The sequence below is a fragment of the Oryctolagus cuniculus genome, chromosome 7 (assembly GCF_964237555.1).
Source record: "Oryctolagus cuniculus chromosome 7, mOryCun1.1, whole genome shotgun sequence".
NCBI classification, from domain to species: Eukaryota; Metazoa; Chordata; class Mammalia; order Lagomorpha; family Leporidae; genus Oryctolagus; species Oryctolagus cuniculus.
The window spans coordinates 153,806,948-153,829,044 of NC_091438.1; the positions used below are offsets into that span (position 1 = coordinate 153,806,948).

Consider the following 22,097-nt stretch of genomic DNA (forward strand, 5'->3'; position numbering starts at 1 on the left):
GCTCAGCAGAGGTTTCCCATGTGCGAGGCAGGAACTCAGGACTGGAGTCGTCACCTCTGCCTCCCAGGGTCTGAACTATCAGGAAGATGGAATCCATAGCCAGAGCGAGGGATGGAACCCAGTTACTCCGATATGGACACGAGCATCTTAACCAGCACTTTCATCCAGCTTGATTGTGTTTTCCTTTTTAAATATAAATAAACTTCTCAAAAGAGAATTCTCAGTTTACAAAAAGTCAACAGACATCAACCTAAATAAGATTTAATGATTTAAACACAACTGTTTTCTGTTCACATTTTTAATGTGCTCCCATGGTGCCAAAAAAAATTCTCTAATTTCAATTAATCAAATTAATTTGAAGGAAAAATAGTTCACATGCTGGGTTAAAATGAGCATTGATTGAGAAAGAAATATTCCCCAATTCTATAAATATCTCTGAGTTAAATGTAATGTCCATGTTCCTTACAGATTTTCTAGCATAACAAACACTACTTGATCTTGAATTTTGAGAGCTACCAAAAAACACTGATGATGATATGAATGAGAAGCATTAGAGAGTAATGGATTAATAGTCAAAAATTACAGTTCCAATTTCATCACCAGTTATACAGCATAGGCAAATCAATTCAAATCTCAATTTCCTTTTCTGCAAAATGAGTATAAAATAGTTTACTCAATAAAATTGTTAGAAATAACAAATGAGATAATATACTTGTATGTGAAAGTGTTTGGAAATTACACACCATATAAAAATCATGAATAAAATTAAATTGAGAGTTAATTTCACATCAATATCAAAAGTGGGCGACACTTGAAGTTAGGAACACAGCATTATCAACTCATAACATTTTCATGACTACAGCCAGGTCCTGTAGCCATTTCAAATCAATGTGCAGTGGCTACCTGTGAAGTATGCAGTTCCTTACAAATTCTTTTCTGACCTTTTCTATTGCAAAAGCTCTTAGTGATAACAAAACTGATAAGTACGTGCCCTTTGCACAGCCCCAAATCAAATGTTTGATCTTCTCAGTGCGTTTCATTTTTGCTGGCAATGCATCAGGGAAAGCTGGGAAAGCTGTTCTCCATTTTGTTCTTTTTACAAATATTTATGGGGGCAGACTTTCTTCATTAGCATGTATCTTTGTATGTTTTCAATAGAAAGACAGCCCACTCTGTTATTCTCGGATGATTTGTTATTTATCTTAACAATAATGGATGCTCACTGAAAAAGATCAAAAAGGAGGTTGTGAGTTATCTATGATAAATGGATGGTGAAGTGAATTTCCTCACTTGTGTATTAAAGATAATTCAGGAAGGTGACATGAAAGCAAAGCCATTTGCAGAGGGGAATTAAATAGATTTGTTTTTAATCAGGTCTTTTTCCACACTGTGAGGAGCTGCTGTATTTCGTATGCTAGACATGCCCCAAGAGTTCAGTCATGCGTGATGGGAGCTCAGATGGGGAAAGCGGCTAAGCCTCAGACTCGGGCTCTGACTGCTCACCCAGCCACTAAAGCAGATGAATTAATATCGCCATTTGAACAAGAGAACAGAGAGGCAACAAGACCCTGGCCCTAAGCTATTAAAATTGTTTCACATGAAAACATACACTTATGATATAAGCATTTCTTAAAAAGGCATCATATAAAAACATATTAATAGCTCTGAATGACCAAAGAAAGCCCCAATGACTTGACAGTACTAACAAACTGTTGTTGTTACAATCAGGATTTTTTTTTTCAAAATAACAGAAAATAAAGCAGATGAAGTCCATTATATTATTATCAAAGAATGCTTGACATCTTCCTATTTCTGAAGCTAAAATAATGAGAGGCCAGTCTACTAACACACTTATACTGATCCTACTTTTAGCAAGCTGTGTTTAACTCTCTAAGAAAACTAAATAATTGAAATCAATTCTTAAGTTTCTACATTCCTTATCCATAGAAAGTTGCTGAAAGTAACTTTTTCTATGAAAAAATACTGCTAACATTTCTAATATTTAAAATTATTAATACAGTTTAGGAAAATTTGTGAAATTGAATGGAAAATCTACGGAGAGGATATTTGTAAATGTTAATCATGGTTAATGTCTATGTGGTAGAATTTGAAATTTAAAAAAAAATTGTATTCTTATATACTTTCTGAATTTTTCCTGCTCCACTTCCATTCCAGCTCCCAACTAATGGCCTCTGTAAGACAGAAGATGGCCTAAGTCTTTGGGCCCCTGCACACATGTGGGAGACCCGAAGGGGGCTCCTGGCTCCTAGCTTTGGCCTGGCCTACCCATGGCCATTTGGGAAATGAACCAGCAGATAAAAGATTTCTCTCTCTCTTTCTGTAACTGTGCCTTTCAAATATAAATAAATAAATAACTTAAAAAGAGAAAAAGTTATTTAAAAATGACTTGGTAATCAGCTTCCAGGTAACTTTAGTTAAGGGTTCTCTGAAATGTTAACAATTGACTGTATCAAATTAACATGTATGTTAACACAGCCTATGCAAATGAAAGGTTATTATTACTCTGTTAATTCAGAGATTTCATATCAATCTTTTCAGATCCTATTGCTAATCCCTATTTTTAAAAAAAGTAACCTCTACAAAGCACATTGAATCTGTTAGAAACTAATTCATAATTTAAAATTTAAAAAAAAATTTTAATTTAACCTCTTCACCAATTGTGATATATATTTGCAAAAAACACCCAGATCTAGGAGACTGGGACTTAAAATATCAAGAAGCAGAATGTAAAGAATAAAGATTATGCTTCATAAAAATTATGCTTCATCCATGAAGCTCTTGGCCTGGCCCAGCCCTGGCCATTGTGGCCATTTGGGGAGTGAACCAGCAGATGGAAGAGCTCTTGCTCTGTCTCTCTCTCTCTGTTTCACTCTGCCCTTAAAATAAATAATTCTTCATTAAAAATATCAAATTCAGGAGGGGGGTGGGCATTTAGTGCAGCAGTTGAAAGCTGCCTGGGATGCCCGCCCTGGATCTGAGTGCCTGGGCTTCAGTCCTGGCTCCGCTCTCCTTGCCAGCTTCCTGCTAACTCGCACCAGGTAATGGCTGGTGGTTCCCTCCACGCAGACGGGCTGCAGACTGGAGACTCCTGCGAGTGTTCTGCCTGCCTTCCCCCGGACAGAGGCCCAGCTGTGGTGGGCATGTGGTGAATGAACAGTGGGTGGAAGATATGTCTGTATCTCTCTACTTTTCAAATAAACTTAAAAAAAATTTTTTAAGTTAAATTCCAGTACTTTCACAGAGGAGATATAGACAGAAATTTTTTCATGCCATATAGTACAAAAGTCTTGGCAACCATCCACCTATATTTGGAAAATGTTTTGGCTGAAATGAGAGACAACTTTCTTTGAAGATGCTAGAATAACTTAAAATAGTTTTTTAGGGACTAAAACAGGCCCAGTAATAGTAATAAGACTGTACTGTTTAGTTTATCTGGCAGGAGGTTGGGTGGGGTGAAGTAATAACGTGAGATTCTGGGGCGGGGGTGTAGCTGTGGAGCCAACTCCTGGGCGCCAGCATCCACGTGGACACCTGTTCGAATCCCGGCTGCTTCACTTCTAGCCAGCTCTCTGCTATGGCCTGGAAAGGCAGTGGAAGATGGCCCAAGTGCTTGGGCCCCTACACCTGTGTCAAGAACCCAGCCGAGGCTCCAGGCTCCTGGATATGGTCTGGCCCAGCTCTGGCTATTGTAGCCATTTGGGGGAATGGAAGACCTCTCTCTCTCTGCCTCTACCTCTACCTCTGCCTCTCTAACTCTGCCTTTCAAATAAATAAATAAATCTTAAAAAAAATAAAAACAATAAAGTGAGCTTGTGTTCCCCCACTCCGCATGTTATAAATGCACAAATACACACCTTTTTATATAAAAAATTATCCAAAAAAGTGGCTTTAAACCAACATAATTTTGTCCCTCTTAGTTCTCAACTTAAACATGTTGCTCCCGTTAATATTCGTTCCCAAGGGATCCTAATTATTAGTGTGCAAGGACTTTGTTATTATGGCTGTTTCGTTCCCCTTACTTAGCAGCGTTATCCTTACCACGGCTCCGAAGCTAAAGCCTCTAAGAACCGTAATTCATGCTAAGACAGAATCAGCATTTCTGCGCTTCAAATCACAGCACTGCTAGCCGGGAGAGAATCTCCGGTTTTTACTTATCTAGAGCGCCTGCTGGGAATCTGGCCCCAACTCAGAATTCCCACCGCAGAGGCCCTTCTCCGCGGCCGGTGGCTCCGCCCAGGCCTGACCTCGGGCAGCCTCGGGCGGCGGTGCGCCAGCACCTGCCCGCCGCCGGCGGGGCCACCAGGCGGCTCGAGACCCCCAAGGCCACGCACGCGCCCAGCGCCCCCCGTTAGGCCGCACGCCCCAGGCTCGCGGGACAGCGCGTCCGGGGAGGCCCGTGCAGAGGGCGCCCGGCGGGGCGGGCGTTCAAACGCGGGGCTGCGTGCGGGCGAGGCGCCTTTTTTCTTTTTCTTATTTTTAAGAACCCACAACCCCCGGCAGCAATTTCCCCCACATTCCTAAAGAAAAAGGCACGTAAGAGCGAGCCACCGTGGTCACCATGGTTACCACTAGCCCACCCCCGACTCTGCGAAGGGCGCCGGGGGCTGTCCGCCCAGGCCCCGTCTACACCCGCGACGCGCGCCGCGCCGGGCGCCCAGGGCCGCCCTCCAGCCACCTCTTTCATTTATTCATCTATTTTAAACGCAGTGAGGAGTAAGTCCAGGCGGCGACTGGCGGCCCGGGCACCACCCAGTCTTTCGGTCGGGGCGGTTTCCACGTTTGGAGACGGCTCCACCCGCACTCCCGTCACCGAATCGTCAGGAGCCGTTCCCAACATGGCGCGGGAGCGCCTGGCCGGCCGGCGAGACACACGGCTCGACCTCGGCCCCTCGGCACAAAGAGAAGGCCTGTCTCCAGTAACCCCGTGGCACAGAAGCAAAATCTCTCGAGGGGCTGGAGTTCCACGAGCGGCAACGGGGAAACCAGCGGGTACGACACAGGCCGGCCACCCCGGGTCGCTTCACCTCAGCTACGCTACGAGGGGTGCGGCAGAGCCGAGGCGGCCCAGCACGCAGGCGCGCGGAGCGACTCCTCGCGGCCCACGCCTTCCCCGTTGGCGCAAAGGCCAAGGGAGTGCCCCCAACGCGCTTGCGCGACCACGGAACGGTGGGGGATGGGGAAACCTGTTCCCTGCATTGTGAGAGAGACCCGCCCTCCCTCGGCGAACGCGCGCGCACACCCCACTCTCCCACTGACGCGCGCCCGCGCCAAGGGGCCCACCCCGCCCCGCCCACCGCGCATGCGCTGGGAGGGAGGCGGTGGCGGAGCCCGTCGCTTTTTGCTGAGTTTCCCCCAAGAAGTTTCTGGAAAGACGGAGCCAAAGGAAAGCTGGGGGATGGGGCGCGCAGGGAAACAACCGTTTGTGAAAGCCGGCGAGAAATGCAAAGCGCATCACGGGCGCCCTGCTTCCAGCCACGAAGCCCTGGCCAAGGCGAAGCGCGCGCCCGCCCGCCCGCCGAGACCCTCGCGCTGGGGGGACACAGCACGGGGACGGCTCCTTCCTCTGCCTGTGCGCAGCCCCCGGGCGGCCTCACGACGAGGAGCGCGGAGAGGGCGCGGGGAAGCGATGGGAAGCCTAGAGCGCTCGCTGGAAGTTTGCAAGTGGAATGAAAGCCGAAATCCGCCCTCTGGAGCCGCCCGCCCGCGCGGGCCCGGCTCCTCGCTGCCCTCCCGAGTGGGCTCAGTACGTTAGGACGCAGCGTGGCCGCCGAAGCACGGGCGTGGGGCGTGTAGGGCGCCTTGCCCCTGGCGTTCCCCGCGTCGGGCGGCGGCCCGCTGAGCCCCCCGGTCCCGTCTACACTTGGTCGAGCTGGAGCTAACGCTGCGGGCGCGTGGAGACCGCAGCAATGGGGCGCGTCCGGCCCGAGGGGCGTCCTGGGCGGGGGTCGCCCGACGGGTGGACGCAGTTCGGTGCTTTGAGTCAAAAAGCCTCGCGGACGGGAGAGCAGAGGCACCGCACCCGCACAAAGGCGCGGCGTCGTGGCGGGCTCGGGACGCGGCCGGCCGCCGGGGGTCCCGACAGCGATGCTGAGCTGCGTGGACGCTCGCATCGCCCTGCGGAGGGGAGGGGTCTGGCCCGCTCCGCGCCTCACCGGCTGCCATTTTGTGGCGCGGCCGCCATTTCGCGCGGCGGGGAGGGGGAGGGGCGCGCGCGTGCCCGCGCCGAGCGGGCGGGCGCGTCCCCTTTGTTCTCGGCCTGCGGGTCCCCGGCACGCACCTCGCAGGCGAGCCGGGGGTGCGTGCTGCGCTCGGCCGCCGGGCAGGGCCAGGCCCACGAGCGCCCCTCGCCCTCTCCGCCCTTGCGCACGGTGCGCGCGGGAAACGCTTGACGAGGGGGAGCTTGGAACTGCGCCGTGGGAAGCTGTGTGTGGAGCCCCGCGGAGCGGCCGCGCGTGCCCTTGAGGGCGCCCCTGGGCCCTGGGCTCTCGGCAGGCGCAGCCCCGAGCTCGGTCGCTTTAAAAAAAAAAAAAAAAAAGGAAAAAAAGGTGTTGTCCCTTTGATGTGCTGGCGGGCGTGGGCGAGCCGAGAGGTCGCTCTTCATTGGCCAGCCCCTGAGCACGCCGAGCGACTATTTCCAGATGATATTTCACAGCCCATTATTTGTATCTGCGCCATGAGCCTCCACGGTGGATCGGAGCGTCTTGTTTCTGTGCCGGGAACACCGGATTCCGCTCACTTTTCTTGCTTAGAATGCGCTCAGGGTGTAAATAAATCGGCTCAATAAAACCTAGGCTGTGCCTCCCCGCGTCGGGTCAGATCCGGAAAGAGCTATTGTCTCTCTGATTGCGAGGGAAACAGTTACACGGAGTCTCAAGCCAGGAAACCCAGGAGCATTGTTGCTAAGTTTGCCTCCCGGCCTCGCGGGTAGGGGAGGCGTTTCTGTGGATGTTTGTTTTCTTCACGGCCGCCTGAGCTCGCGGGGGAGCCAGCCCATCTCGGCCGCCCTCGGTCTTTGTTTTTTTCTTGCCGTGTAGAGCCCCAGGGGCGGTGTTACCTGCCTTGGTAATGAAGGGGGTCGGTGCAGCCGGTAATGACAGGCTGGAACGGCCAAAATACCGGTGCGGAGGGAACCCATAGGATGTGACGGTTTCCAAGTGAAAACCAGAAGATTTTAGGTTGCTCATTTTTGGTTACATTATAACTAAGAATACTGCTAAGTGTTTATGCCCAAGGCTCTGTAAATCTGTTTAAAAAAATTTTTTTTTTTTTTTGGCAGTAGAACTAATGAAACCTGGTATTTTTTTTGCTTTTAAGACTTGCTTCATTAGTGGGCAGTTCAGACACACATACAGACGCCGGCCCTGTCACCGGTCCTCCTGCCCGCTGCGCCTCGGCTTGGAGGTTGGCTGGAGTTCAAGGTCTGTAGCAGCTCAAGATGACCCTGCAGGAATCGCGGATTAGACAGAAAAGTGTAAATGCTGAGGGCCAAGGTGGACCTGGAGGCTAGGCTAGCTCCCTCGCTCGGTCACCCACAAAACCCCCACTAAAGACCCAGGTCTGCCTGGAGACAGTAAGGAAACACCTTCCGATCTGATTCTCAGCCCTGAAAGCAAAACATAGTATTTCTTTAATGCTGTTTATTTTTTTGCCTGTAACTCCAGAATAAAACAATATGATACTGTAAGTTTTACTGAGAACTTAGGCTGTGTTATTAATACAGGCAAAAAATGTAAGCCCCTCGTTAGGGCAGTTGAAATTCAAGAGAATGATTGCCCAGTACTTATTTATAGACTAAAAGGATCTGTGTAAACAATTCTGACCCATGGTTTGTTTTTGCTTTTTAAACGCATAGATCTGCATACCTTAACCCTTACCTTCAGCACAAAAAGCCCACCCTTTGTTGAACACAATGGTGTCAATCTTAGTTTTTGGAGAGCTGCGCACTGCTGACACCTCCCTGATGACAAGTGGCACACAGAGCAAACCAGTTGAACAGAAATCCGGGATAACAACTAACGTCCGCTGCCAACGCCAGCTCAAAACGTCTTCCAGCTTCCTAAACCAAAAAGCCCAACGATTGTTGAACAGGTGAACTTGACTGTGCAGACAGCCATGTCCAAATAAGCAGGTTTTGAATCCCTAGCATGTCGTCATCTGCCCCAGGCCGCAGAGGCTTTGTCTACGCAGCCCTTCATCTCTTCTGAGTGTGTCAGGCCTAAGAGGACTGAATTCCGGAAGAGCCAGTTCATTGTTCCTGCAGTTATTCTGTGTTCTAAAAATGAGGTATCTGAATTAATTTGAAACACGTTTGTGTTCCTTTAAAAGAAGGTAGCTGTTAACCAAAGCCTGGGATTGTACCCTGTTCCTTAGCCCAGCGCAGAGTAGAAATGGTGTGTGCTTGGCCCCTCTGTCTCCTGCCTTTGGATTGGTTTATTTTTTGGCATGTGGGGAAATTTGTGTGTGGCTTTTCTAGACAATAGATAGGAATACCAGAAATTCTTTCCATTGCTCCAGAAAGGGACTGCTTTTCATTGCCAGGTTCTGGCAGAGGAAGAATTTAACAAATATAACCTTTTCCTGGTAAAAATAAATGAACTCTCCTGGAAACGTGAGTAATAGGGGAAGTCCTTGGGAATCTGGCAGCAGGGAGTGCTCCCACACGCTGTGATCGCTCTCTCCCCTTGGAGGCGGAGGCAGAGCCCTCGCTCTGAGAGGGTTGTGAGCGCTTCCCTGCGCTCCAGAAGTGCTGCAGTTCAGGGACGAACCCCTGCAGCCTGCAACACGCTTCTTAGGAAGACGGAAACACAGACTAAAAGTGAAAAATACTGCGGGCTCTCAACCCTGTTTGTACTGCTGAAGTAGGCAGGTGTGCTCTAGTGGGCCAGACCTGCGAGATGAGCCCCTGGAAAATCCAGATGCTGAACGTTTTCTGATGGCAGCAGCTACCTGAAGGAAGGAGTTAGACAGACAGACAATAGCAGCCGAAGCGCTACCACACAATACTTCAGCCCGAAAGGCACAGCTTACTGCATTGACTAGGGCTTTGCAACTGGGAACAGGTTAGCAAGTTAATATATATACAGATTGTAAATATGCTTTCCTTGTGTTACATGCACACGCAGCAATCTGGAAAGAGAGGGGCTTGCTGACTGCAAAGAGTTCCCCTGTTAAATATGGAAAAGAGACGCTGGCTCTACTCCAGGCAGTACTGGAGCCTTTAGAAGTGGCCGTCATCCACTGCAAGGGACATCAGAGGGAGACAATTATGTTAACCAGGGAAATGCGGTAGCAGATAGAGCAGCTACACAGGAGAGTTTGGAAATGGCCCTTATACCTCAGTCTGTGGAAGTGGTTAAGGAATCTCACTGTACGGAGTCTGAGGATGAATGGGCCCAACAGCGAGGCTATGCAAATGGATGGTGGATGCCAAACCATAGAATTATGCTACCAGTGGCCACTCAATGGAAAATAATAAAGGAGATACACAACTCTACCCACTTGGGAAGAGATGCCTTAGTACAGCTGGTCTCCTGAGCGTTTGGAGGCAAGGGACTAAATACGGTCATAAAGGAAATGACTCGCTCTTGGCCTCTATGTTTGCAGAATAACCCTCACCGCATAAGGCCACCTCCCCTGTTGACACCTGTGCAGAGGAGGGAACATAGACAGCTGAAGATTGGCAGGTTGATTTTACCAATATGCCCCCAACAAGCAATTATAGGTGCCTGCTAGTCTTTATTGATACTTTTACAGGATGGATAGAGGCCTTTCTGACCTGAATGGAGAAAGCACACGAGGTGTTTAAAGCCGTGTTGAGAGACATCGTGCCACACTTTGGAATCCCACGGTCCCTCCAGAGTGACAATGGGCCTTCGTTTATATCTAAACCCAGCAGAACCCAGCAGCTTCTGAGAGTAATGATGACCATGCAGGAGGCACTGAGGATGGCGGTGACTGAGAGATCCAGCTCGTGAAGTGAACTCATTAGAAGAGATAGGCAGAGACTTCCAGACCGAGAACAGGCAGGGTCTGCACCCTAATCAGCAGGAAGTAGCTACAGAAGATGGTGACTTGAGCTCTCAACATCCCCTCAAGATTAAGGTCTGGAGTCTCTGAGGGGAGAATGAAGTGGACAGGCATACAGGTTAAAATTGATCAGATTTGCCACGCCCCTGTGTGGCCTCATGCTCCTACCTGGGTGCCCACCAGCCAATCAGGTTAATTACCCACTCCCCTTTGGAAGTGGGTTAAAAGCCTGACACGGTGTGGCCCGCCCCGGTGTGGCCCGCCCCGCTCTTCTTCCCTGGCCTCTTGTCAGGAGGGGGCTTGCATAGCCCCGCGCCTCCAGGGCGCACGGCCTTCGGGCCATGTGCTCTAGGCTTCCTGGCCCAGATACAGGCCTAGATGCTCTCCCACGTAGCTGGTTCCTGGTGCTTGGTATGAACCCCTATTCACCTCTCTCTCCCAAATAAGCTCTCACTCTCCTATGCATCTTTCTCACTAATAAAAGCTTAAAACGTACCATGCTGCCTCGTTTATCTGTGCTGGTATTTAGAATTCTTAATATCGGGGATTTAGTAATAAGCCCGTGGTGAAATCGTAAGGCACCCCAAATTTCAGTAGTACATGTGGCACCCTGGATGGCATTTTTAGGGAACTTTAAGGGGCCACATTTCAGTGTGAATTTTAGGGGGTCTTGTCCGATTTCGCTGCCGGAACACAAATGGTCATCCTTAAAGCCAGGAGCCAGGAGCTTCTTCCGGGTCTCCCACAAGGGTGCAGGAGCCCAAGGACTTGGGCCATCTTCTACTGCTTTCCCAGGCCATAGCAGAGAGCTGGATCGGAAGAGGAGCAGGTGGATCTCGAACCGGCACCCACATGGGATGCCAGCACTGCAGGTGGCATCTTTACCCACTAAGCCACAGCCTCAGCCCCCTAGGCTCCCTAGATTTTTAAGGGAGTTTGTTTACCAACCTCCCCCTCTCCTGGACAAAGGATGGGGAGTCCTGGCTGAAGGACTGGGTGAAAGTTAGCAAATTCCTCCCCAGATTTGCTGGTGCCTGGTAGAGTAGGGGGGCTTCCCTTGGGGCATCTGAGAAGGTTTTATTGCCCCATGTTATCAGGTAACCCCTTTGGTCCTGAGGAGAGAGAATTCTCCTGGGAGCTTTCTGTGGGGGCAGGGCTGGGACCACCTGGGAGGTCATCCGGGTCTGGGCAGGGATGCTGGGCTTCTGGAGCCTCCGCAGCAGGTGCTGGTCTTCAGGCCCATCTTACACACACATGGGCTCAATTTCTGACTTCCTACCTAACAGCCTGAGCCAGATCCTATTCCAAGTGCTTGGATATATCATATTTCGTATTATATATCCAAATAAGATCCTTGTTCTCATAGTAGGGGGGAGGGGTACAGACGATAAATATAATAGCGCAATTAAAGAATAGAAGGTAAGTGATGACCATCCTCGAGGTGGCCAGCGTTTCGTTAAGGAGATAGTGCACAGTCTATGCAGGTGTCAAAATGTCACATGGGGAGGGCAGGTGCTTGCGGTTTGGGATGCCCCTTCCCATATCTGGAGCACCTGGTGTCCTGGCTCTTCCTCTCCTTCCGATCCAGCTTCCTGCCAATGAGCTTCCTGGGAGGCAGCAAATAACAGCTCAGACACTTGGGTCCCTTCCATCCACACGGGGGACCCAGATTGATTTCTGGGCCTCTGGCTTCTTCGCCTGGCCCACCCACGGCTGTTGTGGACATCAGAGGAGTGAACCAGTGAGTGGAAGATCTCTGTTTCTCTGTGCCTTTCAGATTAAATAAAAATAAATAAAAATGTGTATAGAATAATCTGAAAACTTTTTTAAAAAGCACTTGATATATATAATTTATGTGTCAGTTGGGAAAATGCCATTAAAAAGAAGAGCTGTTTATGAGTGAAGACTTGCAGGAGCTAAGGGAGCAAATCATATGGATAACCCGGAAAGAGTTACCAGGCAGAGCCCTCAGGAGGAGCATGACTGGCACAAACAGCAGGAAATCTATCCGAGAGGCTGAAGACAGAATGAGAGAAAGGGAAAGCGTAGGATATGACGAACATCAAAGAGACATGGGATGTGGGGAGCTGATCTATAGAACCTGGTGGGCTGAAAAAGGTGCACTCTGGCTTTTGTGGCTTTTAATTGCCATGGAAATGTTGCATGTTACAGCTTAGGTTTTAGAAGGATTGTTCCAGAAGTATTGAGAATAAGAGGCCAAAATTTGGAGCAGGAGCCAGTGGATAGGCTATCTCAGATCCAAGTGAGAGGTGAGGGTGGCTCTAATGATCCACAGGTCCTGGACATATTTTGATTTTTAAAAAATTTTTAAGATCCATTTATTTATTTGAAAGGCAAAGTAATAAAGAGACCGAAGTAGAGAGAGAGAGGGAGAGTCTTTCAGCCGCTGGTTCAATCCCCAGATGGCCACAGTGGCTGGAGCTGTGCCGATCTGAAGCCAGGAGCTTCTGGTTCTCCCACTTGTGTGCAGGGGCCCAAGGACCTGGGCCTTCTCCTACTGCTTTCCCAGGCCACAGCAAAGAGCTGGATCGGGTGTGAAACAGCTGGAACTTGAACCGGTGCCCATATGGGATGCTGGCACTGCAGGCTGCGGCTTTACCCACTACACCATAGCTGGCCCCCTGGATATATTTTGAAAGTAAATCCAGGAGAACTTTCTGATGGGTTGTTTTTTGACCTGGACAACTGGAAAGAGTTTCAGGGGCCAGTGTTATGGTATAGCAGGTTAGGCTTCCACTTGTGACACTGGTATCCCAGAGTCCCAGATGCTCAGCTTCCAACCCAGTTCCCTACTAATGACCCAGGGAAAACAGCTGAAGATGGCCCAGGTGCTTGGGCCCCTGCCACCCACGTGGGAGACCCAGATGGAGTTCCTGGCTCTTGGCTTCTCTCTGGCCCAGCCATGGCCATGTGGGGTGTGAACCAACGATGGAAAATCTCTTCCTCTCCTTGTCTTTCCCTCTCTGTTACTCTGTCTTTCAAGTAAATAAATAAATAGTTAAAAAAAAAAAAAAAAGAAGAAGAAATAAAATAGAGTTGCCTTCCAGGACTTCCAGGATAGACTGGGTAGAACAATTTCACAGGGGAGCGGTAGGATTTCAGTTTGGGCATGTGTAGTTTCAGATGTATATTAGATAATCAAATGCAGATATGAAGTAGTCTGTTGAATATATAGGTCTTGAGTTTTGGATGATTTCTGAAGATACATATTTTTATATATGTACTTTCTTTAAAAAAAAAAAGATCTGTTTATTTGAAAGAGAGAGAAAGAGGGTAGTTTGCTCCCCAAGTGGCCCTGATGGCCAGGGCTGAGCCAGGCCAAAGCCAGTAGCCAGGAGCTTCATCCAGGTCTCCCACATGGGTGGCAGGTGTCGCTCCCCCTCTTCGTGGAGGAACGACACAGGACCCTGCGCTGTTCTTTCGTCTGCTCGGCCCTCCCCGGGTTTGCTGCTGGTTCTTCCCGGGTTGGCTACTATCCCTTCCACCTCCGTGGAAGGGCAGTTCCCCCTGGCCACATTCCCCACTTCCGCAGGGGAGCGGCACACTGCCGGCCGGCTCTTCTCGGGGGCTGCACAGGTGTTCCTTCAGCTAGATGTTCCCCATAGATGTTCCTGGTGCATGCCGTCTCTCTCCTCCTTTATAGTCCTCCTCCGCCAATCCTAACTCGGCTGCCCACACGCCGAGTACGCTGCTCTCCAATCAGGAGCAAGTCCTACAGTTTATTGGTTGAACTGGAGGCAGCTGTGCGGAAGCTGTTTACTTCTCTCCCAGCGCCATATTGTGGGAGAGCAGATGCATAGAATAAGTCTTAATTCCAGTAACTCAGTCTAGTCCGGTTTGCTCCCCACAGCAGGGATCCAAACACTTGGTCCATCCTCTGATGGCCATCAGCAGGGAGCTGGGTTGGAAGTGGAACAGCCAGGACAGGAACCAGGGCCCACACGGGATGCTGGTGGCACTGCAGGTGGTGGCTTTACCAGCTATGCCATGACGCTGGCCCCCTCTAAATGGCCTTTCCATAATATATGACACATATGTGCACACACTAGCACACAGTGGAGGGTGTCTTTAAAAAGTTAATGTAAAATGCACATAATCAGTGACTATGGATTTAACATTTTTTGCACCAAAAAACTCCTTAGCTCTTTTTTTAAGATATATTTTATTTATTTGAAAGGCAGAGTTACAGAAGAGGAAGACAGAGAGGTCTTCCATCTGCTGGTTCACTCCCCAAATGGTCTCAATGGTCGGGGCTGGGCCAGGCTGAAGCCAGGAGCCAGGAGTTTCATCCGAGTTTCCCACCTGCATGCAGGGGTCTAAGGACTATGTCATCTGCTACTTCTTTCCCAGGTGCATTTTCGGGGAACTGGATCAAAAGAGAAGCAGGCCGGCACCGCGGCTCACTAGCTAATCCTCCACCTGCAGTGCCGGCACACCACGTTCTAGTCCCGTTCGGGGCACCAGATTCTGTCCTGGTTACCCCTCTTCCAGGCCAGCTCTCTGCTGTGGCCCGGGAGTGCAGTGGAGGATGGCCCAGGTGCTTGGGCCCTGCACCCCATGGGAGACCAGGAGAAGTACCTGGCTCCTGGCTTCGGATCAGCACGATGTGCCAGCCGCAGCAGCTATTGGAGGGTGAACCAATGGAAAAAGGAATACCTTTCTCTCTGTCTCTCTCTCTCACTGTCCACTCTGCCTGTCAAAAAAAAAAAAAAAAAAAAAAAAAGAGAGAGAGAGAGAGGAGCAGCCAGGGGGCCAGCCCTGTGGCATAGTGGGTAAAGTGCAGTGCAGGCATCCCATAGGGGTGCTGGTTCAAGTCCCAGCTGCACCACTTCCAATCCAGCTCTCTGCTATGGCCTGGGAAAGCAGTGGAGGATGGCCCAAGTTCTTGAGCCCCTGCACCCGCGTGGGAGACCTGGAGGAAGTTCCTGGCTCCTGGCTTCAGATTGGCGCAGCTCCGGCCGTTGCGGCCAACTGGGGAGTGAACCAGCAGGTGGAAGACCTCTCTCTCTCTCTGCCTCTCCTTCTCTCTCTGTGTAACTCTGACTTTGAAAAAAAAAAAAAAAAGAGGAGCAGCCAGGACTTGAATCAATGCCCATGTGGGACTGGTTGCAGGATATGGCTTAACCTGTCATGCCACAATGCCAACCCCAAAACTCTTACCTTTTAATTCCATTTCCAAAAACTTGTTCAAGCTCCCTGTGTGTGTGTGTGTGTGTGTGTGTGTGTGTTGGGCAGATGTCCGTCTGTAACTAGCCTTTAATGCCTGAAACTGGGTGAGAGCTCACCAATGCAGGCATAGAAGGAATGCGAATGAAGGAAGCTCTGGGACGCTGCCCCCTTAGGAAGTCAGAGCAGGAGCAGGAGCAGGAGTGAGGGGCCTGTCCAGGACGTCAAAGAAGAAAATGAGCAGAGTGCCTGAGCAGCTGGCATTCTACTGAGAGACTCGGCTGAGGCCGAGAAGTGAGGGCTGCGTTTAGCAATGGAGAGGTCACTGGTGGCCTTGACAAGAGCTGCTTTGGTGCAGTAATGGCACAATCATTTGAGTGGAATGAACTAAAGAAAAAGCTCAGGGATTCTGATCTTTGGAAAGCTCTGACAGTGCGGCTTGGAAGCAAAGATGCCAAGGATCCTGACGTGGGGAAGTACCTCCAGCTTCAGTGTTTCTGGAACAAGGCAAGAACTTGGAACTCAAAACCTGAAGGCTTCAGGAGGAATTGTTACACTCTCAGGACATGGTCTCCTTCTAGCCTTGTATCTGTTCCCTGGTGACATGAATAGCCAAAATTTCTGGGGCTGGCATTGTGGTGTAGCAGGCAAAGCCTCTGCCTGCAACGCTGCCATCCCATATGGGTGCCAGTTTGAGTCCCAGTTGCTCCACTTCTGATCCAGCTCCCTGCTAATGCACCTGGAAAAGCAATGGGAGAGCAACAGAAGATGACCTGAGTCCTTGGGCCCCTGCACCCATGTAGGAGACCCAGAAGAAGCTCCTGGCTCCTGGCTTTGGACCCGCCCAGCTCCAGCCTTTGTGGCCATTTGGGGAGTGAACCAGCGGATGGAAGATAAGCTGTTGCCTGCAACGCCAGCATCCTGTGACAGCCCTGGTTTGAGTCCTGGCTGCTCTGCTTCCGATCCAGCTCCCTGCTGATGTGCCTGGGAAAGCAGCCTGTGATGGCCCAAGTACTCAGGCCCTGCCACCGTGCGGGAGATCCAGATGGAGTTCCAACCTCTTGCCTTTCGAATAAATAAATACATCTTTAAAAAAATAAAGTCAAACTTATTCTGTCACAGAATGGTAATACCCGAGGATTATTGCATTATTTTTCCTCATAACCAGTTCTCTTTCCCCATGTTGGAGCCTGCTCTGGTTCCTCCAATCCCCACTGATGACTGTTAGCTATGTGCTCTATTTAAAAACAAATTGAACAGTCTGGGTCAAATCTCCACCTTCAGAATTCTGTATACTGATAAATAAAGAAGTCAAAATTTCAATGCATTGCCATATTCTCCCTCCCTCTCTCTCTCTCTCTCTCTCTCTCTCTCTCTCTCTCTCTCTCATTTCTTTATCTATAAAAGCAGTTACAGAGAGAAAGAGAGAGCGTGTGAGATCTTCCATCTACTAGTTTACTCCCCCAAAGCCCACAACAGATGGGGCTAGGCCGGGCCAAAGCCAGGAACCCTAAGTTCTTGGGTCCATGATGCGTTGCCTTTCGGTGACATCGCAGGAAGCTGCAGGGGACTCGCTGGGACTTGACAGGCGCTCCAGGATGGGAGGCAGTTGTCCTAAGAGGCGGCTCGCCGCTCTGTGTCTCAACGCTAACTCCAAGAGCACTTCTTTAACCAGGGAGGCTGCTGACGATAAATGTGTTTCCGATGGTCTGAGCGCATCGCGGCTGGCAGCAGCAGCTGTGTCGTAACAACTCAACTTCTTTAGATACCCAAGAGAAATCCTAGATTTCTAAAAGATTTACATCTCCTGTCAAAAGATAAGAAAGTGTGATGTCAGTTTCTCTCTGTCTCTCTCTCTCACTGTCCACTCTGCCTGTCAAAAAAAAAATAATTAAAAAAAAGAAAGTGTGATATCAGCTATATTGGGGAATTGAAACTATTTGTACAAATATCGTACTGATTATATTCTGCCTTTTGGAGAAACCCAGAACCAGCTTTTGCCCTTTTTTTATAATAAGTCCTCTGACTATTTGAATTTGCTTATCTTTATGCTAAACATTCTGTTCATTCTGCATTTGTTCAATAAACACTTGAGTGGGAGGAATTTGCTGCAAAAAGAGATCAGAAAAAATGGAGGCGTAGCTGGCAAGGGATGAGTAGTTGGGGAAAATATGATCACGTGAAGTTAATTTTAAGGTGGAAGGAATTCACAGTGCTTCTGTACAACACCACTCATAGGGTAGGGGACCAGTGTGAGTGGGAACAGATGGAAGAATCGACCAGACGACCTGCGTCCTTAAGTAGGGGAGAGGGCTGTGTAAGAGGAAGACTTGGCTCCAGACGGGGTATAAAGAGTCCCTGCAGGAAAGGGCTGGAGGACACGGGCACGAAAACAAATGCTGGCAAGCAGATGTGGTGGAACAAGTCCGCGCAAGAAGTGCCACCCATTCGCTAAGAGACTGAGGCGAGGTAATTATCTATGCCTCATTTTTCCTGCTTAAGATAGAAATAATAATACAGTGCACCCGTCAGAAGGATTTGGATCCACATTCCGTGTTCCCAGGCAAGTTACATAAACGTCTCTGGTGGAGTCTTGGTGTATTCTGTCTCCCACAGGATGGTCAGCATCTAGACAAGTGCCGGGCAAATAGTAGTTGCTCAATAAACATTCACTGAGGGCGGGACACTGTGTGCAGGGGGCTAAGCTGCCGCGCAGGATGCCTGCATTCCGTGTGGAGTGCTGTTAGGGGGCCGGCTACTCCACTGCCAGTCCAGCTCCCGCTAACGTGCCTGGGAAGGTGGATGGTGACGTCAGGACTTGAGTCCCTGACACTCAGGTGGGAGACCTGGTTCCTGGCTTTGACCTGGTGCCAGCCATGGCTGCTACAACCATTTGGGGAGCAAACCAGTGGTGGAAGATCTCTCTCTCCTCTCTCTCTCTCTCTCTCTCTCCCTTTCAAATAAATACATAAAGTCTTTAAAAAATACATATTTGTTGATTAAGTTTACAAATTAATCCATTAATTATACTACATACACTATAACTATCCCATATGGTTATTCAGAAGATCAAATCAAATGAGATAATATGTGTAAAGTGCTTTAAAATTTTTTTAAACATTAATTTATTTATTTGAAAGGCAGAATTACAGAGAGGAAGGGAGAGACAGGGCGAAAAGGAGAGAGATTGTCCATTCTCTGGCTCACTCCCAGAGTAGGGCTGCTAGCCCTGGCCAAAGCCAGAAACCGGGAACTTCATCTAGGTCTTCCGTGTAGGTGACAGGGGTCCAAACACCTGGGCCGTCTGCTGCTCCCCAGGCACATCAGCAGGGAGCTGGAGGAGAAGTGCTCATAGCGGTGCCGGCGTCACAGGAGCCCACTGAACCTGCTGAGCCATTGCCCACTGCCTGATAACCCGGGAAACGCTACTCAAATCTGAGCTGCTCGTATCAGGAGGAAGGTGAAGTGCACTGAGTTTCTTAACTCCCTGTATGCATCTTGTCTTTACCTCGGAGGGAGACACTAAGACCTAAAGATTCTACCAGCTGGCTTGAAACTCCGGATAGAGTGCAAACCTTCACAAAGTAGTTTGGCCTCATAAATTACTTAGTGTTACGGAATTGACAAAAGTATACAAAAGCCAGAAAATCATCTAAGTCAATTAGTTTTACGTGACTGTCGCAAATTCCCAAGTTACACTTGCAGCACTGAGCACGTGAGTGTTACGTTACCTCTTTATCTTTCCTTCTCCCCCTTTTTTTTTGTAGAATGTAATTTGTAAATACAGTATTAGAGGTGTGCATGTACTTTTCTAGATAACAATAAAGTTTTCTTGCATACATATATTTTTATAAATAAAGATTTTCTTTTTAAAAATATTTATTTATTTGAAAGTCAAAGTTATAGAGAGAGTAGGAAACGCAGAGAAAGATAAAGAGAGGTCTTCCATCCGCTGGTTCATGCCCCAGATGGCCGCAATGGCCAGGGCTGGGCCAGGCTGAAGCCAGGAGCCAGGGATTTTCTCTGGGTCTCCCATGTGGGTGGCAGGGCCCCAAGCACTTGTGCCATCTTCCATTGCTTTCCCCAGGCCATTAGCAGGGAGATGGATCAGAAGTGGAGTAGCCTCCATATGGGATGTTGCCATCACAGGGGGGCAACTTTCCCCCTATGCCACAATGCTGGCTCCAGGAATTTTTTTTTTAAAGATTTATTTATTTATTTGAAAGGCAGAGTTACAGAGAGGCAGAGGCAGAGGCAGAGAGAGAGAGAGGTCTTCCATACACTGGTTTACTCCCCAAATAGCTGCAATGGCTGGAGCTGCACTGATACAAAGCCAGGAGCCAGGAGCTTAAGATTTATTTTATCTGGGGCCATAGCTGTGGCGTAGCAGGTAAAGCCACCGCCTGCAGTGCTGGCATCCCATGTGAGCGCCGGTTCAAATCCCGGCTGCCCCACTTCCAATCCAGCTCCCTGCTAATGCACTTGGGAAAGCAGCAGAGGATGGCCCAAGTCCTTGGGCCCTGGCACCCACATGGGAGACCTGGAAGAAGCTCCTAGCTTTGGATCAGCACAGATCTGGCTGTTGCAACCAATTGGGGTGTGAGCCAGTGGATGGAAGACCTCTCTCTTTCTCTCTGTCTCTCCTTCTCTCTGTGTGTAACTCTTTCAAATAAATAAATCTTAAAAAAAAAAAGATTTATTTATTTGAAAGAGTTACAGAGAGAAGTAGAGAAAGAGAGATCTTCCATTCACTGGTTTACTCCCCAGCTGGAGCTGAGCCGATCTTGAAGCCAGAAACCAGGAGCTTCTTCCAGGTCTCCCACGCAGGTGCAGTGGCCCAGGGTTTTGGGCCATCCTCTACTGCTTTCCCAGGTGCATTAGCAGGGAGCTGGATTGGAAGTAGGTTGCAGGCCAGGGCTTTAACCCACTGCACCATAGCAACCAGCCTGAAAGATTTTCTTAAGTCACATGCATACCACCTTCATCTACTCAATGAGCACCTGCCATTTTTTTTTTGTTAAAGATTTATTTATTTATTAGAAAGAGTTACAGAGAGAGAGGAAAAGACATAGAGAGAGCAATCTTCCATCTGCTGGTTCACTTTCTAAATGACTGCAACAGCCAGGGCTGGGCCAGACCAAAGCCAGGAGCCAGAAACTCCAACCAGAATTCCCATGCAGGAGGCGCACCTGGGGCCTCTTCTGGGCTTTGCTTGGTACATTAGCAGGGAGTTGGATCGGAAGTGAGCAACCAGGACTCAAACTGGTGCTCGTAGGAGACGCTGGCGTTGCAGGAGGCGGCTTAACTTGTGGCCCACAGCGCCAGCCCCAGGATGAAGTCTTTTTTTTTTTTTTTTTTTAAGATTTATTTATTTATTTGAAAGTCAGAGTTACACAGAGAGAGAAGAGGCAGAGAGAGAGAGAGGTCTCCATAGCAGAGAGCTGGATCGGAAGAGGAGCAGCCGGGACCAGAACCGGCGCCCATATGGGATGCCGGCACTGCAGGCCAGGGCTTTAACCCACTGCGCCACAGCGCCGGCCCCAGGATGAAGTCTTAAGCACGTGGATGAGCACCCTGCTGAGGAGTCTACTTCCTTAGCAGATAGCCACTCCCAAGTCCACCGCACTGTTTATTTCTGTGATAGATCTCGGGGGACTTCCCGAATAGAGGTCTGGTCTGGACCCAGGTTCTGGCATCTGAGTGCATCTCCATTTTCCTGAGCGTCCGGGAGGCTGCCGGCGATACTGCACTCGCTTACTGAGATCTGAAGGCAGTTTCTCTCCTCCTCAGGTCCTCTCCGAACATCTGCAAGGAGAAGTGAATCGCTCTTGCCATCCTTTGCACACTTCCCATCATTCTCGCTGGAGATGAAGATATTGCAAAATTAGCCAAGTTCATCCAGGAAGTCAGTGGAATAGTTTAGGATTACATTTAGGAATTAGACATTAGGCACTCACTGGGATTCCCACGTGTGTTTTTAAGCATTGCATTGTGGGAATGCTTAATTAGGCCACCAGCCTGGTTCCTGCTGTTACCCAGTACCGGGCCTTTCAGAATTAGTGAGGAAAAAATGCTCAGTTCTCAGAACATCTCAGACGCCAAGTTCAGGCTGAGGAACGCTATTTGCTGAGTAATGCGATTCCGTCCCCTTCCTTGTAGAGCAGGAAGTACCGTATGTTTTTCTAATTAGCCCCACCAGATTTTTCTAGGCATGACTGCGCATCACGAAGCCAGCCATTCTGCCTCTGGGGATTTTCGCATTCTGTCTTGGGAGAGTGTGCCAGTGTGAGTTTCCTGCAGCCGGCTCTGGGTCGCACTGAAGGGTTGTGCCACGTGACCTTAACCTACTCCTCCCCAGCTGCCTCAGTAAACAACAACAGTGGAGGACACCCACAAAGGACTCCTGCCCTCTCAGCAACACCAGTCTATCTTGCACCTTCCCGGGGAGGTTTGCCATCTCAAGGGTCGCCGACCCTTTGCCAACAGTAATTGTGTGTCCTGCATTCCCCTTTGATGCCAGGCTGCAAGCCCTACGAGCCACGCTTTATGATTGGACATCTTCTTCCGTCTGAGCAGAACAAGGTCAAATCTGGGTCAGAAGCCCAGCCCCGCTCGCCTACTTGAAGATGCCTTTCGTGTTCCGTGACGGCTAAGTTCCCCTCTCTCCACGTCCTGCCCCCCCTCCCCCCGACCCCATACTCAAACACCTAAAGGCACCCATGGGGGTACTGTTCTGAAGTGCCAGCCCTTTGCCACTAAAGGGCCTGTGTGCCTCTCAGTCTGGCTAAACGGGGAATTTTGCCGTGCCTGAATTCACCTTTGGCAATTTGTTAAAAAAAATAAAAACCTGAAATCCTCCTATA

The 22,097-nt window shown here is 49.4% G+C and overlaps 1 long non-coding RNA gene across 1 annotated transcript; it reads left to right on the forward strand.

The window, feature by feature from the left end:
- Positions 1-13,851: 13,851 nt before the first annotated feature.
- Positions 13,852-22,097, forward strand: LOC108175760 (uncharacterized). Its single transcript, XR_001792421.3, has 2 exons — positions 13,852-17,703; positions 21,755-22,097. It is a non-coding gene; the product is annotated as an uncharacterized lncRNA (long non-coding RNA).